The sequence below is a fragment of the Pistacia vera genome, unplaced genomic scaffold, assembly GCF_008641045.1.
Source record: "Pistacia vera cultivar Batoury unplaced genomic scaffold, PisVer_v2 Contig913, whole genome shotgun sequence".
NCBI lineage: Eukaryota > Viridiplantae > Streptophyta > Magnoliopsida > Sapindales > Anacardiaceae > Pistacia > Pistacia vera.
The window spans coordinates 421,647-442,058 of NW_022196794.1; the positions used below are offsets into that span (position 1 = coordinate 421,647).

The 20,412-nt window shown below is 34.1% G+C and overlaps 3 pseudogenes; 1 reads left to right on the top strand and 2 right to left on the bottom strand.

Moving 5' to 3' along the window:
• Positions 1 to 4,991: 4,991 nt before the first annotated feature.
• Positions 4,992 to 5,846, bottom strand: LOC116119972 (annotated as a pseudogene).
• A 1,358-nt stretch (positions 5,847 to 7,204) lies between these two features.
• LOC116119973 lies at positions 7,205 to 9,610 on the bottom strand (annotated as a pseudogene).
• Positions 9,611 to 14,426: 4,816 nt separating this feature from the next.
• LOC116119953 lies at positions 14,427 to 16,729 on the top strand (annotated as a pseudogene).
• The last annotated feature ends 3,683 nt before the right edge of the window (positions 16,730 to 20,412 follow it).

Here is a 20,412-nt window from a genome sequence, read left to right on the forward strand (position 1 = left end):
GAGACTAGTCATGTTTTGTGTAAGAAGCCAGTTTGGTCATATGTTATTCATGTGCAAGGACAAGTGATGGTCAAGATGGGATCCGTTGACTTGAAATGGTTTGGTCCCGAGTTCCCAAACGAATGTCAATAAACATTAGAAGAAGGAAATCTCTAGCCAAAGTATAAAATAGTCATATGAAAATGAGTTTCATGATGACACATTCCATTGTATTGATTGAGAATTCGGATAAAGATTAAGTTAAGGGTTTTGACATACCATGAACCTATACTTAATCGAGATTAGACAACGGAGGGATTTTACTACATAAAACGTACAATTAAGAAAAAAGATTCATTGGAGTTTAACTTCATTGTGGCTTAGGGGTTATGGCGCATTGTTAGATGCCTACTATAATCGGTGGGAGTTTTTATCATAAAGAGTTATGATGAAACATATCGAATTGCGATATTGGGCCCACAGCTAGGTTACAGTGAACCTAAGTGTTCACACCTAAAAACCAAGTATGAGAAGAGAGAGTAATACATATCGTTAAAGGTTAACGATATTCAGATGTAAATGTGTGTATCCGAATTTATGTATTAGTGAGAAATGATTACTCATGGGAAGCTAGCACTTATCAAGGGGAATAAGGTAATTTGGTTATTATTGGATTAGATTCAATTATGGACTAAAATATATTATTAAATTGGATTCAATAATGGGTCAAATATTAAATGGGATTATTCTATATGCTTTAATTATAAATTTGTTTAAATCAAGGATTTAATATTAAGGAGTTAATATTAAATTGAAATTGTTTCAAGGACTTATGATTAATAATGATCTAATATTAAGAGTTAATATTAAATTAAAATTAGTTTAAAGTCTTGAAAATAATATTGAATTTGTATTAAGTGTTAATATATGATTCATATTACTTCAAGGACTTGAGAACAATTTNCTCTAAATTAATCAAATACATACGATCATAAAACATCAAATAATTTATAACATGAATTATATAATATAACACAAATCAATACAAAAATAACACATTATTTATGCATAGCAAAGTAATATATAACATAAAAAACCATCATACAAGCTGTCACTGACTTCCACGCACCACTGTGACTAAAGGACATGCCCCCACGCGCTTTTCACGTGCCGCTAGAAGGCAGCACACACTCCCATGCGCCTACATGGCACCACCACGCACCGTCACTCGCCTTCACGCGCCTAGGACACATTCCCATGCGCCTGATGCAAGCACAAGCTCTCTCACGCGCCACCACGCGCCGTCACACTCTCACACGCGCCTGAGCACGCATCCTCATGTGCCTGACGCAAGCATAGCTTCCTCACGCGCCAGCACACGTTGGGTCTGAATGCGGGTCAGTTTGACCCGTTTGACCGGGTTGGGTTGACCCGGTTTGGCCCATTGGACCGGTTCATTGACTGGTCTGGACCATTGATCGGTTCATTGACTGGTTTGACCCGTTGACCGGTTCATTGATCGGTCTGGACTGTTGACCGGGTCAAGTTGACCTAACGGGTTTTGGGCTAGGTTGATCGGGTTGTTTGACCCGTTTTGGCTTTTGACTTTGACCGGGTCAGTTTGACCCGTTTATCCTATTGGGTCGGTTCTTCTTGACCCGTTTTTCTGCAACTTTTATCCAGTTTTTTCAGATTTTCAACAGCCCGTTTCTGGCCATTTTTTCGGCATTTTAAAGGGGAAACTTAAATGTGGACATATGACCTATATCGGTGACATCCCAAATGACAATTTCGTCCTAAATCGGTGCCATAAATGGCTTCCGAAAACCACCCAAACAATAATTTCTAACCAAAACTTTAAACTAGCATAACTTTGCATCCAGAACTCCGTTTTTGACAAATAATATACCGTTGGAAAGCTTTTTCAACAAGGATTTCAATGACACCAAAATTGAAGACAGATTCTATTTATAATAAAAGTTATGCTTGATTTACAGTACGGGTTTTAATGGAAAAATCCCAAATTTTATGCAATATTTTTCATATTTGCAACAAACAACTTCATGCTAGGCAGAGATTCAAATAATGGCTCTGATGCCAAATGTAAAATACATTCATATTCCAATATTCATATAAAAGTGATAATACAATCAATTTCAATATAAAATCTCCATGGAATATATGCGGAAGTAAATGACAAACCTCCGGCCATAGCAATTGTTGTTTGTTCTTCTTGCTCCTTCATAAATTACAAGATCTTCCACTAACTGCAATTTTTGGAGTGATGGTTTTGAAACAAAAAATAAAAACTGCGTCAAATGGGGACCTGTAAAGTCTCNTTAAAGAAAAAATTTAAAAGATATAAATAGTTATAAACTAATATTAAAAAAATACTTAAAAATTAAAAAAGGAACTCAAATTATTATAAAATAAAAAAATTTAAGAAATAAAAAAAATCATTAAAAATTTATATAATTCTTAAATAATATTGTTACCCTTATCAACAATTAAGTCCAACAACATCTATTTATGTTTTGTCTATTTCTTAATTCTTAGGCATTTCAATTCATTTATTAAAATAATAATTTTAATTTTTTTTTAAACTTAATTCATTTACTAATACAAATGTCAAAGTTTTCTTATTACAAGACTTTTAAAAAATTAATTTATATACATATTTAAAAATTTGTATCATTCTTACTCAATTGATAAAATATTTACGTACTATTAACATTCATCTAAAATTATGTATAAATCAATATTATTTAAAACAGATAAATATCTTTGGTTTCACACTTGTAGAAAGCTTATTAATTAAGTTATCATCATTCTGAGTTGACAATGTTTCATTACGGGTATGCCGAAAAAAACGGGTCATATGTACAAATATGAAAAATGATAGAGTTATTGAAAATTATACACCGAATTTGTGCATCGAATGACGTGACAAAATCTTAACCATTAATTAATATTAACTTATAATGAATCAACGGTAAGAATTTCGTCATGTCATTCGGTATACAAACTTAGTGCACACCACTGTAGCATTACTCGTACAAATATATATAGGGTACGGGTCCACTCTTAATCTAGAAGTTGTGAAATAATATAGTTTATATAAATTGATAAAAGATTATTTTATTAAAAACCAAACTCCATCAAAGAAATATTGGAATTTGAAAATATACTTATACATGCATCCATAAAATCGAACACGCCATGTACTTTCTTAATCTTTTTCAACAAAAATTACATTAGCAAAAGACACTTCTAGAGGGTGCTTTAGCCTTTATCCGATTGATCAATGCTGCCCGTTGTATCTCAATCCAACATTAGAGAACAAGAAAAAAATGCAACAAAGCAAAACTCAAAAATCCAACAATCAATAAATCCATAATTCAAAAAAAAAAAAAAAAAATGGAAAAAATATACATCATGGTGAGTAGAAAAGTCCAAAAAATTCTCGATTCTAGAGCAAATTTGTCACCATATGTTTGCTCCACCAAACATTGCCTGAAAAAGACACTCCACATGCAAGTCCTTATATGAACTTGTGCAGGAAACAAAGTCTGTATTAAAATTAGATTTGTATGATGCTGTTAGCCCATCAATTAATCTGTCTAGTACAAATTAGATATGCAAACCATCTTGACAGATAACTACCAAATAAATAATGAAGAATCATCTACATCACCAACTGGTGAGATCATAAGACCATTGGTGAATGAAGGCCAACAATGCTAAACTATTTAACAAAGTATATGAACTCGGTGGTAAAAGCTAAAGACAACTACAAGTCTAATCAAGGCAAATAAGATTGGTGATCAACTAGTTCAAAGAGCAGTTTGAGGCATATACAACAATAAACTATTTGTGGTTGGAATAAAGAAGCAAAAACACACCATTATGAGAAATTGACTGTTTCTAAGAAATTAATAGACAGTTGATGCTATCCAACAAAATTAAAGAATTAAGAAAAAGCACAAAGCACACAATACCTACCTGGTAACATAGTTCCCATACTGCTCCTGAGCAAGAACATAAGCAGATTCCAAAGTTTCATCACTATACATTGACCTTGTTGTTCATCTGAACAATGCTCCAAAACTCTATTGAAAAGAAAATAAATAATAGTTTCAACAAACAAAATGGGATTCAAATAAATAAATACAAGAGTCTGCACAGCCAAGAAATTGTGTTCTATTACCTGAAAACACGACAACCCTATGGATGTGTAGAAAGCATGGCACTTGACCTCGAAAGCAGAAAATAATAAATCCAATTTTTCTGTAGGAACACTTTCTGTACCCTTCTGTATCACATGATCCCTTCTATCACGTTCCTGCAAAAGTTCTATTTAATTTGGTATTTCTTCCGCACTGAAAGCCTTCCCTTGGAATTTACTATGCTTTCTCAGATTGCCCAATCTACTCCTAAAAGGGTGGTGCTGTATCTGTTGACTGTCTCACATTCCAGTCAAACATCTCTAAATGACTAAATTACCTTAAAGGCCCTTAATCATTTATGAGGCCTGTGGGGCCTATAAAAGAAGGCTAAAAGCTTTTAAAGCCAGCACCAATCAGCTGAATATCATGAACAGCTCAAACCTCTCGCACTTGAAGGCTCACAATAACCACAAAACCAGCTATAGAAGAGCCATGTACCAAATTAAAAAGATATATTCGAGATAACTTAGCCCACCTCTGTATCACACGGCAGCCATACATCTGCAAACTTAAAGGCAGCATCTGGCCAACAACTTTCTCTGCAAGCTCCTTCTCTGCTCAGGACTTCCACGCTCAAAAAACTGTAATAATCAGAATTCAACAAGAAATAATCAATAGCATACTAATACAGAGTTCAAAGTCAGTAAGATAATTTGCTTAAAATAATATGCATTTGGACCAAATATGTTGAAAAGCATACCTTTGAATAAAATAATTCCCAAAAATATCAGTCATTAGTTTTGAAGCATGTGGAATAAACTTTTGAAAACGCAACCTTGTCTTCAAAACGCAGTGCTCCAGCTTCTGCTGAATAAATTGACTCATGTTGATCCACATTGAAATGAGATATGCATGCAAATTGATTTTCATATAGGAGACAGTACAACAATCTCATGATGTATGGCTTTAGGCAAACAAACTCAGTAAGAACACTGCCTGAATTCTACTATACGCCCTACTATGTCCGAGAGCTCAAGCTTTTGGCATGCTGGATTTCAGTTCTTCAAGAAATGAATGCCTCTGGGGTCATCAAAGAGTTTACTCCTTTTGCCCTTGCCATCCGGATAGATACCTGTATTTCTTTGTTAACCTGAGGATAACTTAATCATTTCGCCAACCTGGATGACTGTTCCACCAACTGGTAATGATGGAACAGTGGACGAAATAGGCGATACTGGAAATTGTGCCATGACACCCATGCCTGGAGGACCCCCATAATTACACCAATGCAATTCCCAGTTTTCTAGGATTTGGAATACCCAGACTCCCATTTGGTGGAGACAGAAGTTTCTGATCACCCAAATAAGCAGCAGAAGGTGGCTCTTTCAGTATAGAGAATCAACCTGAGCCCCAGTACCATTACTTGAGGGCAACCTAACATACTGAACTGAAGCACCGTATGCATCCCCAAAAGGGTGTTGAAAGTTGCGTTTGAAGAGGATTCACAAAAGAAGGTTGCAGCATCATTACATGTGTCCATAGAACTTCTGACATTGCAAATCACCCATAGGTGGTATGTTTTTGCTGTTGAAATGCCAGTAGTTTGAATATTAATGCTTGGACCTGAAGTAGCATCAAATGGCATAGGAACAGACCATGGGGAGGGTATCCAGCAACAAATTCTGGGAAATGCAGAATTCAGAGCATTCCACCTGCACTGTAGTGCAGAGCATACACACCAGATGGTGAAAATTTGGGTAAAATGGATTACCTGATGGCATATAGGTTCCCACTGTGCACACAAGGGAGTAGTTAGAACAGGGGATTGCATTGATGTTGCGCCTCGAAGAGAAATAGCATGTCCATCGGAGGGTTTTCCATGCCACTTTGGATATGATTCATTCCTGGTGATGTGCTTGACCCTGAACCTGATAGGGGTTCCTTGTTGTGCCGATGGATACTGTTGCAGCATAATTCTCCATGATACTGCTGCTCTTATTGTTCTTCCTAATTCTCTCTGCTTAGGGGCAACAATAACTGACACATCATCCCCAATCCACCAGTTTTAGTGGGTTATCATCAATTTGTCAGTTCTGAGAAGACCCTGCTCCATCAGGAGCTGTTAAACTAGGAAAAGACATAGCTAGAGAATCATTTTTGGATATTAATGCAGTATCATGTGAATCTAAGGCAGATTTATCACCCAAACATCAGCAGAGCCACTTGATCCTGGTACTCTCGAAAGGTTAATAGCAGAAACATCCAAGTAACTGCATGGACATCGTGATCAGTTGGTTCATCTGTTTTGATGGCTTGAGGAGCGAGACTGATATATACGGAGAAGGGGTACAGGGAAATCTTCCTACAAACACACAAAAAATGAAGCAAAAATCAACAACACAGATAAAAAAGACAACATTATTTTGTCAACTCAAGTTTAGTATAATGGAGAGCAGAGCCTAAAAGGATAAAATGTCACACAACTCAACACTGGTATGAGCCACCTTCATTCCATAAAGTTACCCAAGTTGATGGCAAATGAAAAAAAAAAAAAATCGATATTGCAAAATATAAAGAAGATTACAATTGTTTGTGTACAAAACATCCAAATCCCAGGTCAACAAAAGTGAAAATGCCTAAGAAGATTCAAGAGTATGAGCAAGCATGATGGTCGTTAATTCAGACTGACATGATTAAGAAACTAAGGAAACATTTAGGATGAAATCCAATACATTTTCTGTTTATGAAAAAAAATATTGAGAAATCTTAAGAAAGTGTCTTTGGGAGTTTTCAAAAGTTTAGGATACAGTCTTAAGAATACTTTAAAATCTATAATAAACTTTTTTTCGATGTTCCTTGTCGCATGATATCCAAAAGCTGTCTAAGCTTTAAAAATTGTTTCCAACTCGCTAACAAAATGCCCTAGAGAATGTTTATATTCTATTGTTATGTAAACACCACTTATACCAATTATCAAGCTCAATTGGTTCAGAAACACTACTAGCATTTAATAATTACCAAAAAAAATTACCTGATCAGATCAACAAACTTTTGTGCGCCCAACCACAGCTGTTTTCTGTCCTGAATGAATGCGGGACTGTTTTCTGCCCAGTTGTCTGAAGCTTGTTGGGAGAACTATCATCCTCTAGTTTCCTTATGAATAGAAAGAGAACTTCGAGACAGATGCAAGGCTCCACTGCCATTATCATCTAATGCAGTAGACTCCATTATTGCCAGACACACCAATATGGCGTTCCAAGCGATTCTCTCGTGAAATAAGAGGTGGAGGAAGTCGTGGATTCAAGTTCACGTTAGAGCGTAATACGCAAAATAGGCTGGATCAGAACGCAGTTGCTCCTCAGATTCAAAATGTCCAAGATTGTCGCTTAAACTTTCCAAGCCTAAATTCAGACCAGAGTTTTGTTAGCAAAGGTTTCCAATAGCTGCAAATTACCCTTCCCAAATTGGTGGTGCACACCACTTCGATTCGGAATCATTCGTGCTTGGTCTCCATGAAATCTGTGCCTCTCAAAAGCAATCCCAATTCCTCTGTACCCTATCTCAATTGGGAACCACACATTGCAGAATCTTTGGAAGAGGGCCAGTTCTAGCTCTACAGCTTTCCACCATTCATAGGGCTCTCTGTTGCCATCTGATTAGGGGATAATTAGCCACTTTTTCTCTGAAACAAGGACATTCAAATAATTGCCTGCACTGATACAATGTCAAGTTCATCAATTAAAAATCATAATATTTCCTGAACATGACAACAAGAATGCAAAAATGCCTGTACAAACCAGCATCTCATGGTTAGATATGAGGTGATGCAAATTTATCCATAAATAATCCGATTAATTCGGCTTATTTATCATTCTCAAAAATAGTTGGTTAATTCCCATCAAAATATAGATATCACTATATTTACATCAAAGGGGTCCATTGTTGGGTAACATGAGGCAGGATACAAGAAATATTCATCCTGTCAACAGTACCCATGTCAAAACCCGTAACCACCGACAGAGGTACAAGTTCATGTACTTGGTCACCTAAGGTTAAAAAAGTATTTTTATATACTACTCTGAAATTTTTGGCAGGTTTTGACTTATTTATTCGATTAAATAGACGTACAAGAGATGCTTATGATAGGCATGCATAAATCAAATTATTAATATAAGAATTCAATTCTTTTTTTGAAAACACATAATCAATTGAGCATAAGGAAACCAGTCTTTCTATCAGATTTGGTGTGCTTAACATCAATTTTTCAAACAGACTTAATTAGGATCATCTAGAAATGCTTAACCCAACCCAAGTTGGCTTGCAAAATAAAGGAACTAGTTTGTCTTCAAGTTTGGCACCAGTAAGGCAAAATGCAAAACATATCAGTCAGTCATAAAGGCAATCTGCCTAAGAAAGAGAATGGGGGCATGCCATAATATGTCTTTGGAAGTTAAGTGCTTCCTAGCCTCAAGGTAAATTACATTATTCATGACAATGGGATACAAGACAAAGAATACTCCATGAGGGTTGCTATTAGTACAGCCCAAGTGACTGCATTATGTCAAAAAATGTTTCTCCATTCCCATTATACAGGTAAAAATCTATTAACTGTAACTGAAAATTATTGGTCCAAAGGACAGCTCCTTCGTATTACAGCCAAAGAAGTATTGTCCAAGACAATGCCATTCTATTTCTTTTATCTTCTTTCTTCTTCCTTTCATTGAATGCGCCAAATGGCCAAACTTTACTCACTTTGCTGAACTTTATATTACAGTATAAAATTGAGCCAAAAAGCTATAGCTATCATACCAACTGCATAATGTTTTCATGCCTATTCAAAAGGAAACTCTTCCTTAACGATTCCTCTTCTCCTTTCCTTATCCTGCTCCAACTATTAAAGGTCTTCCCTTTGCTAATCACTCTCCTTCTACACTGTTACAGGTGGTCTTCCGACCCTCAAAATCTCCACTAAGCAATTTGTAAGGAAATTTAATTTTCTTCACTCAAGAATAAAAACAAACAACATAATTTTCTTGTAATCCACTTAGAACCCTTCACTACATACAGAGTGGACTTATGTGAAAACAGATTCTCTAAAAAAATCCGTGCCAAGTTTGCAACCACTTCTCCATTCCTACTTGCCAAGCCTTAGTCCCTTAGCCAACTAAAGACCAATAATAACAGAAATATATGTGCTGAGAGACCCAAAACTAAAAGCTTACCTTTTACCGCACAACCTTGATGCCCATCAAAAAATGCATAGCTGAGAGACGTCTGAGTATTTACCTCTAGAAACATTGACGTGCATAGCTGCGTGGGGCTGTACTCAAAAACATTGACGTTTTGGAGAGAATGACCTAATCTATTTCAGTGGCCAAACCTCTTGTTTGTGAACGCCCACACATTTGGCTTCCTAGAAGTAGAACCCAGGGGTGGCAACATATGCGAATGATGGGTCCCCTCCCCTTGTACTTGCCCCATATCCACCCCAATAACCCAAACTCAAGAAAAATATTTCATTCTGTACCTTCTTTTAGAATAAAACTCTATTCCTTTTTTTCTACAACCACATCTCAATTAAAGAAAAGAATATTAATTACTCTTAAGAAATAAATCCAACAAATATGAACAAACTCTTAATTATATATCTTTAATATAATATTTTAAAATGATAATTTTTTGTTATCTTATATACAGTTAAACCTCGATAAATTAACATCTTTGGAACTATGAAAATTTATTAATTAATCGTATATTATTCAATCGTATAAATTAATAAATTATTAATTTAAAAGAAGCATTCTTTATTTTCTTTTTTCAAAATATTGAATTTAATTTATGTACATATTGTGTACGATTAATGTGGTATAGAGAATAGCAGTTGGAAATAACATCATTAGCCTATTTTATAGCTAGGAGTTAATGTTGTATAGGGAATAACTTAATATATAAGGAGATTATTAATTTATATATCAAGTAGTATCTATGTGTTTTTCTTAATGTATTATTATATAAATTTAGCAAATTATCAATTTACCACATTGGTCCTAAGTCGGGACTGACCAAAAATATTATTTAATCGAGGTTATTAATTTATTGAGTGTTAGTTTATCGAGATTTAACTACATCAGTTTGATAATCTCCTTATGTTTCATGACGTAACAAAAACCACTTTATTACATTAGCATAATAATTAAAGTAAATAATTAATTATTTGTGAAAAATTGAAATATTTATTTAGATTTTGTGGATATTCATTATAAAAGAATACTTAAATTGAATTTCAATTAATATTTATTATCTAATTAATTAATTATACACATCTGGAGTGATCCATTATTATTTATTTTATTTTTCCACTAAATAAAATCGGTGCACTCTAGGAGACGTAGGGTTAAAGGAAACCCTTGCTTAGAAAATTATTAGAAGTTCTCCTTCAATATCTAGAGTTCTACTGGGGCCACTCAGTACGGAGCCTTAGGAATTGGTGCTATCCCGGGTGCCAATTTATTGCTAAACTCTCTCTCTCTCTCTCTCTCTCTCTCTCTGGGAACCAACCTCGATAACTTATCCGAGAACATGTATGAAAACTCTCGGACTACTAACACATCTTTGATCTCTAGATTGGGAACCATCCTGTTATGCACCATCTGGGCAAAAATACTCCATAAATCTTTTTTTCTCAATTGTTTTTTGGCCCTCATATTACTGATCATCACACTAACTGCATTGTTTTAAAAATCGGACCACTCGTTGACTCGGTCAAGGGGTTGGTTCGTGGGTTGACTGGTCCAACTGATTGGACCGGTCGGTCTGACCGGTATATAGTAAACACATCTTTAAACAATTCCCTGAATTGTTATAAGTTTAAAAACTAGTAAATACATCCCTAAAATTTACATATAAGCCCTTGTAAGTTTAAAATAAAACCGATTGGACCGGTCGGTCTGACCGGTAATAGCTGCAGCCAAATACTCTCAGCATTGTATAATCTGGTTCCAACTAAAACAAAACTTGGAAAGGAGAAGTAAATATAATAGGACCCTGCTACACTTACTGATTAAATTACCGATTTTGATATACCGACCCACTGTCCAATTATCCAAATCTCAAAATTTAACTCAATTCACCAAAAGTCAGTATATCAAATCGGTTGTTCAATCGGTAGCTTTAGCATTATTGAATATAATAAAGCTGATGGCAATTTGATTAAGCAAGTAAACATCAGCACTTAAAAGCATTCCACCAAAAAGATAATAGCTTAGAGAGTTTTGGGAATTTTCCAGAGTCTAATTTTTTATTTTCTTTTCCTTTTTTTGGATTCTCGTTAATTAAGGTAGATTACTAATCCTCCTTCTGCATCAAAGTTTATTAGACTTGGTAAGAAGCATATTCTTTGAGGTCTACACAAACAACAACATACCGAATATAAGGTCGTTGTTTCCATCAGTCACTTAATCACCTTTTCTTCTCGATCTCTTTGGTTAGTGTTGCCGCGGTTGATTCTTTATTTTGTTTGATCGTTTTGTTTGTTGTTCGACTTTGGAAATGCTTTAATTTTATGTTTGTGTTTTTGTTTCTCTCTTCGTTTAAATTTTGATGAGGTGTGGGATTTGATTGGCTTATTTTAAAAATATAAGGTCTCTTAACTTGAAGATGGTGACAAATGTTCTCATTTCTTTCATGCCCATGCTAAAGTGACATATGCTAGGTCCAAAATGCACAGCTTAGATATGGATGAAGTCATTGTTTTAAATGAGGTTATTATTAGTGAGTATATTGTTGATTTTTATAAGAAGCTTTATAATTCTCCTATTGTATTGGCATGGTTTTCGAAAATGTTCAGCTTGTGGGGAAGAAGGTCAGAGGCAACAACATTGGTCTCAAATTTGACATTACTAAAGCTTTTAATATTGTATGCTGGGATTTTGTTCTTTGTGTTCTAGCAGCCTGTGGGTTTGATCCAATCTTCATCAATTGGGTTAAGGTGTTGTTGCACGCAGCTAAATTATCAATCTCAGTGAATGGTTCTCCTAAAGGTTTATCTGACTTGTAATAAAGGGGTTAGTAAAGGTGACCCTGAATCTCCATTACTCTTTTGTCTGACAGAGGAAGTTCTCAGTAGAGTTCTATCAAAACTTCTAGAAGAGGGACAAATCACTCCTATTTCTTCTCCTGGAGGGTGTACTCCTCTATCCCACAGTTTGTTTACTGATGATATTTTTATCTTCTGTCGAGCTGACTCCAATTTCTTGAGACAATTGATCAAGTTCCCCGATGGGTATGAGCAAACTTCTGCGAGAGGGTGAACATATCTAAGAGCTCTTATTATCTTGACCATAAATTCAATCAGAGGCAGGGTATTATAAAAGACATCCTAGGTTTCCAAGAAGGCAAACTACCTTTCACTTATCTAGGTGTTCCTATATTTTATTGCCAACCTAAATTAGACTGCCTCAAGCCAATTGCAGATAGAGTAAAGGCAAAGCTTTCTGAATGGAAAGGAAAGCTCTTATCCCATGTTGATCGAACCCAACTTGTCCATTCCGTTATGCACTCCATGTTGCTCTATAGCCTTAAAATCAAATTTTACATGTGGCCGAAGGCTCTGCTCAATAATCTCATGAAGCACATTAGGAACTTTATTTGGACAAGCGACTTGGATCCACACAAATTTGTTACAGTGTCTTGGAAGAAGTTTTGAATCATTTTTCAGAGGAAGGTTGATTTTCTTTTGCTAAAGAACTCATCAGAATCAAGTTCTTTGCATTTTTTTTTTCAATTTCGTTAGTGTTTGGTAAAGAGGAAAAGGAAGGAAAATTTTCCATTTTCGATGACATATGTCAAGTTGAGAGAAGTATTAAAGCTGAATATCTCTAAATTTTCTATTAATGAGAAGATATTGTTTGTTAAAGAGTAGTGTCCTTTATATACAGCTATTAGCAAAGCTTAATCAAGTTCTAACTAATTAGTAACTAACTAACGAAACACAGGTTAATTATGAGCTCACTTGGCAACATTTGATTTGATTGACACCTTAGTCAAGGATTTTTTTTTTTTCTTTACAGCTCAACACTATAAAATCTGAAGCTGCTCTGTCAACAGACACAAATAACCTTTATGTGTTAATCTATATCTAATGAATACAGAGTTATTAAGAGTGATAAGCAAAATTATGCTTTTGATAAGGTCTTATAAAAGGGTAATAGCTGTAGCCAAGTACTCTCAGCATTTTATAATCTGCTGTGTATTTTTTTAATTTGTCCTCTTTGTGTGTATTTTTTTAATTCATTTTATATAAGCTACAACACATTGTTTCTGAAGAGGAAAAGCTGCAGTAACTAACCCAAGTCAGCATTTTCATTAATCTGACATGGACTTCTTAATTGACTGAACTAACTTCTTAAAAACAGAAACTTAACGTGGCAAACACATAACCAACATAACAACTAAGTTTATATGAAAGAGTTTGAATAGATAATTTAGTAGTATGGTATTACTCTTAAATATTGGAATTTTAATATTTGCATGATTAGTTGGTTAAACTACGAAGTAATTCACTGAAGCAAATGTCATTGGTTTACTTCTTTAATCCAAAAGAATACGAGAGGAGCACGATTTGTTGTTAGAGCTGTTGCGGTGAGTATAGGAATAAGCTTTAGCTTTCTATTGGGATGATTGAATCTCTATTTTTTATTAGTTAGTTTATACATTTTGTGGGTCTTTAGATGTATGTTTGATATACTTTGTAATGCAATTGATGTGCTGTTTAACTGTTCCATTACAGAGCTTATGAGTTCTGTCCTAGGGGTGTCAAAAAATGCCAGTAAATCTAAAATAAAAGGTGGTATGTGGATTTTCTTTTTCTTTTCTTTTCTATTTTGTCCAAACTGTTCTATTACACATTTTCTCTATTTTTTTTATTTTTTTTTAACTGTGTATGTGATAGACTTTTATTTTACATTATCCTTATGCTCTTTCAAGTCCATGGTAATAGAGAATTTGTTTTGTGTTTGTGGCAGAATTAACATTAATTTGTTTCCCTTTTATTGTTGCTTTTAAAAGGAAGCAGTTTCATAACATGATGTGTGGGAGAGCTACATGAGGTTTCTTAATATGACTTTTCTTTTCTGGTTTGGCAGTGCCAAAATGGTTGGGTTGATGGCTGATAATGGTAATGAGTCATTTGTGATTCTCAATTTTACCTTTTATTTGAGAATTATGACGTAAAATTAAGTTGAATTGAAGATTAAAAAGCTGGTCTGAAACGGAGTACTGAAACCTGTTCTAATAGTTTGTGGATATGATACTTGGTCCACTTTTTACATTTAATTTCCTGAAGTTCTGATTAAGGAACAACCAAAAGTAGTATAGGTGCATATTGGAAAAAAACATTGCCTTTTATGCTGTAGGACATGTTAGAACTTTTTTCTGTTGGATGATTGGAGGAAATATTATGGTGGGATTTGTTTTGCTCCCGTCCCTAAGTACTCGATCTATGTAAAATAACAGATCTATTTGCTTCTGGGTACTGTGGCCTATGATGATATATCCAGCTAGGTGGAAACTTGAATTATCCAAAATTAATGAAGAAGAAACATTTGTTTCCTTATTCACAGACCGTGCCCTATTCCATCCTTGCATAAACACTAGTTAAACTTGTAGGTTAGTGTGAGAATTGTAAGAGATCTAAATCAACTAGGCTATTGATAAAGAAGAGACTTGGTGATAGAGAATCAGAAAAAAGTAATAGAAGAGATAGAGAGAATAAGAAGGATAGATTATGGATAACAGCTTGAAAGAGGAGAAATCCAGAAGAACGATCTATATGGAGAAACTAATAATCGTATTTATTCATCAACCATGCATGTCAATGTTAGATGCCTTTATTCATAGGCTTAAGAAACCAAATCCTACTCACAACATTATGTAATAATTCTAATCCTAACAAGACATGGAAATAAAAGTCGAATTTAATTATTCTAAAATATTGAGAAACAAGGACTAAATAGCCTTTTGATCCTTCCCATATGTCCTCTTTTACTTTATAAGATGATCATGCTGCCTTGTTGGAGAAATCCTCTCATTGAAGTTTGGAAAAGATGCTCTGTTGCATTATATACATACTTGGTTGATTAAGTGGTAATCTTATTCAAGTTAGACGCATTATCATTTCTACAAGTTTATTCCTACACTTTAATCAACAGCTTTGGAATGGCCTCTTATTTTTCTTCAATTAATATTTACTTGCTCTTATATACTTTTCCTTTTTCAGCTTATTAGAAGCTTGCTAGTAGTTATCGCACGGATGTGAACAAGTAAGTTCCCTGCATTTCTCTAATCTGTTTTTTTTTTTTTTTTCCTGGTTACAACACTAGTAGTCTCAGCTTGCTCAGTCTGTTTTGCTACTTACATCGTCTTTATAAATTTTAGACCCATATAATTAATGTCGCCCTTTTGTAGTTTTTTCAATTTCTATGCAGAGAACCTGGTGCAGAACAGAAATATAAGAAAATAAGCATGCATATGAGGTAAAAAGTTCAATCATGTGGTTATTTTAGTTTGTTATTTGCGGTTGAGCCTGGGTTAATGATCTGAAGTGTTCTGATTTTTCAAGTGATGAAGTTGTTCTGTATTGTGAAGGTATTGTCAGATGATGAAAAGCGATCCCTGTATGACAGGTATGGAGAGGCTGGACTTAAAGGTGCTGGTATGGGCATGGGGTAAGTTGAATTCTGCATACTCTGAATAAGACCATCTATTTTAAAATACATTATTTATTTGGATACTTGCACTGACTGCTTCTCATTGTTGGAATTTCCTTGACTAAACCAGGATTTCGGCAGTCCTTTTGATTTGTTTGAGTCACTATTCGAGGGCATGGGCGGTATGGAGGGCAGAGCAGTTGATGGACATGATGAATATTACAGCCTTGTCATAAATTTTAAGGAAGCAGTTTTTGGAGTTGAAAAAGAGATCGAGGCAACATGCCTTGAGAGTTGTGGGACTTTGTGATGGTTGGGGTGTGAAACCAGGGACAAAGGCATCTAAATGTACTACCCTTGGTGGGCAAGGGCAAGTTGTCTCATCAGCAAGGACTCCTTCAGGTGTCTTCCAGCAGGTAATGACCGGCTCTTCATGTAATGGGACTGGGGAAGTGTTTACTCCGTACAACACATGTTCTAGGGATGGACGTGTGAGGAGAACAAAACGGATCAGTCTGAAAGTTGTAGCTGGTGTGGACACTAGTAGCCATTTAAGGGGCCACCTGCAAAGTTTCATACATAGATGCAATTCTGGGGACTACAATCATGGTCCCGACGGTGGATGGCATGGTTGATTTGAAGATCCCAGTTGGAACGCAGCCGAACACAAAACTTGTAATGGTAAGGAAAGGGGAACCAGTACTAAATAAAAGCAACATGAGAGGAGATCAGTTGGTACGGGTGCAAGTTGAAATCCCAAAAAGATAGAGCAGCGAAGAGAGAAAGCTTATTGAGGAGCTTGCAGATCTAAGCAAGGGAAAGACAGCGAGCAGGAGAGAGTTGCATGTGCATTTTTGTATTTTCAATTTTGATTTTCTTATCCTGGAAATCATATTCCTGGAAACCATCTTTTCTTTTGAGAAAATTAAATTCCTTGGGTATTGCTGATCATAAACATTCATTCATAGAACTTCCTATCACTACCAAAGACATCAAGGTCGTAATTTAGGTTAGTATTTCTGTATTATTATTCGCAAATATATTTTGAAGAAGGGCAAAAATGTATTCAAACAATTTCAAATATATATATATTTTTTTGAAGTTAAAAATCTTTTTAAAATTATAAAATCTGATTTAATTAAATAACTAAAAAGTATAAGAATATTTTTTTTTATGTTTTTATTATTTAATTATATGATATTTTAATTTTTAAATATTACAATATTTTTGTTGATTTTTAATGTTATAACAAATTTATCTTTTAAGTTTTTTGCTGATTTTCTGAAGTTCTTTTTAATTTTCTTAATAGTATGGAGTTTTAATGTTTTTCCTTTAAATATTTGTTAAAGGGCATTTACATTTTTTTTTAAAATCATTTTCTGTTAAATTTAATGTCAATTAATAGAATTTTGTCATTTTTCCGTGTTATAGAATTTGAGTCCTTTCTTTTAAGCACTGAAAAGGTGTACGTAAATTAACCCCTATTACTTTATGTAGTAGTATTATTTGGTATATGTCTTATTGTATTGGTCCATCGATTTGATTTAGGGAATATTCACCAGAGGAACCGATACTTTGTCAAATACAAATATATGGGCTATGGCAGAGAAGTCACAAGTTGAGCTAAGAGAAAAGCATAAGGGAAAGAAAAGAATTGGTGAGAAAGATATTCAGGATTTAAGTTACTTGAAGTCAGTAATAAACTTGATATTGATTTCAAGGGGACGAACATTTAATACATTCCAATATTTGGAGGTGGAAGGAGGATATGTACTGGCAAAGTACTTCGAGCTTTGTTTGGTTGAATTACTCTTATCATTTCAATTGGAAACTCCCTGAGGGGACTCAACCAGAGGAACCTGACATGACTGAAGCTTTTGGTGATATTGTGGGAAGAAAAAATGACCTAGTTGCAACTTTGTATATATACTTCTTCAGATATGTTTGTAGATATATGATATATATTCAAAGATTAACTTAAATAAAAGATTTGATAAAAATAATTTGTATGGCAATAAAAATTTTCTCAAGCTAATCTTTCATTTCATAAAGAATGCTACAGTTGCATACCTAACTTGTGTATATCAAAATTTCCCAATTGTTGGTATTCCAACTTTTATTTGATTAGATGAGCTACTATTAGAGGTCAAAGTGGCTAACGCCTGCAGGAAAGTGCAATGCTGAAACTGATCAACAAAGTATTTAGTATTAGAGGATATACTATATCTATTGGACAGGAAACTATTATTTAAATTTGAGTAATGCTATGCCAACCCATAAATTATCTTATTAAATCTCAACTCCAAATTATTTCTATCAAAAAATTTAACAGTAGAACGGTGGCCTAGTCCTCAGCATGGGTTAATTTAAATCTAGTCCAACTCATAATCAAAGGACTTTAATCATGCAATAATTTTTCATTTTTGCAGTTCACAATCCTTCCTAAAACATGAAACATGTTTCCAATTCTTAAAAGGTTGGTTTACTGAGTTTTAGAAGCTCATATGGAATGCATATTTCCTGTCAGATGAATAATTTCATAATTTCCTGTCATGAATAATTTCACCCTACCTTTTCTTTTACTAATTTTTGGCTATCATAATTTGATATTCATACTAGTAATTGATTGACTTCATCTTCAACCATTTTGATAGACTTATATTTGTACCATGTCATTGCTTTTAACATTGGAAACTATTGTATTAATTCTACAGTTGGTAATATGTCATGTTACATGTTACCTCTTTGTAAACTTGAGTCCCACTTATGTTAATATAGTAGAATGTGTCACGTGTGCCAGCTGTCAGTGTTTTATTCGTCTTGTGTCTTAGTATAAAAACGTTGTTTGTAAAAAAAAAAAATAAAAAAAAAAAATAAAAGAATTATTGCTTTCACATTGGAAACATTGGCATGATTATTTCAGTACACAACTTGCTTGTGAATGACAGAATCATTTCAGTTGGGGGCCAAAGCTCTTGCTTTGTGAATGGTTGCCTCTAAATTGAATGTCCCCACTTATTTTGCTTAATTTGCTTGTGAAGTCAATCTTTCATAAAATGACAAAGAAAAAAAAAACTAAACTTTTTTAAAAGGAGAAAACATGTTCTCTCTCATTTAAAAAAAGTGACCAACCACCAAGTTAAAACACGTTCCGCCTACATTAATTTGATATTCATACTACTAATTGATTGACTTCATCTTCACCATTTTGATAGACTTATATTTGTACCTGTCATTGCTTTTAACATTGGAAACTATTGTATTAATTCTACAGTTGGTAATATTTCATGTTACCCCGTTTGTAAACTTGAGTCCCACTTATGTCAATATAGTAGAATGTGTCACCTGTGCCAGCTATCAGTATTTTATTTGTCTTGTGTCTAGTATAAAAACGTTGTTTGTAACAAAAAAAAAATAAAAAAAATAAAAAAATAAAAGAATTATTGCTTTCACATTGGAAACATTGGCATGATTATTTCAGTACACAACTTGCTTGTGAATGACAGAATCATTTCAGTTGGGGGCCAAAGCTCTTGCTTGTGAATGGTTGCCCCTAAATTGAATGTCCCCACTTATTTTGCTTAATTTGCTTTGTGAAGTCATCTTTCATAAATGACAAAGAAAAAAAAAACTAAACTTTTTTTAAAGGAAAGAAAACATGTTCTCTCTCATTTAAAAAAAGTGACCAACCACCAAGTGTAAAACACGTTCCGCCCACATTATTTGATATTCATACTACTAATTGATTGACTTCATCTTCACCCATTTTGATTGGCTTATATTTGTACCATGTCATTGCTTTTAACATTGGAAACTATTGTATTGATTCTACAGCTGGTAATATGTCATGTTACTGTTACCTCTTTGTAACTGGTCCCACTATGATTAATAATGTGTCACCTGTGCCAGCTGTCAATGTTTTATTCGTCTTGTGTCTTAGTATAAAAACGTTGTTTGTAACAAAAAAAATAAAAAAAATAAAATAAAAGAATATTGCTTTCACATTGGAAACATTGGCATGATTATTTCAGTACACAACTTGCTTGTGAATGACAGAATCTTTCAGTTGGGGCCCAAGCTCTTGCTGTGAATGGTTGCCTCTAAATTGAATGTCCCCACTTATTTTGCTTAATTTGCTTCGTGAAGTCAGTTTTCATAAAATGACAGAAAAAAAAAACTAAACTTTTTAAAGGAAGAAAACATGTTTTCTCTCATTTAAAAAAAGTGACCAACCACCAAGTGTAGAACACGTTCCACCACATTAATGTTTATGGTCGCTTAGAATAATCACTTTTTAAAATTCCATTGACCATAATTATTATTGCATTGAATAAAGTTATAAAAATTTCAATACTTATTTGTTGTTAAAAAATTATTTAAATTTCAGTGATAATTAAATTCCAATATTTAATTGAGACATCAAAACTAAAAACATTAAACACAAAGATTAATTGATCTTGCGTGCTGAAAAATCAGCCAACGAATTAAGTTTTGTTGGCTAAATCATTGCTTTCACATCAGAAACATTGGCAGTATTAGAAAGTTGTGTAGTGTTCAATGAA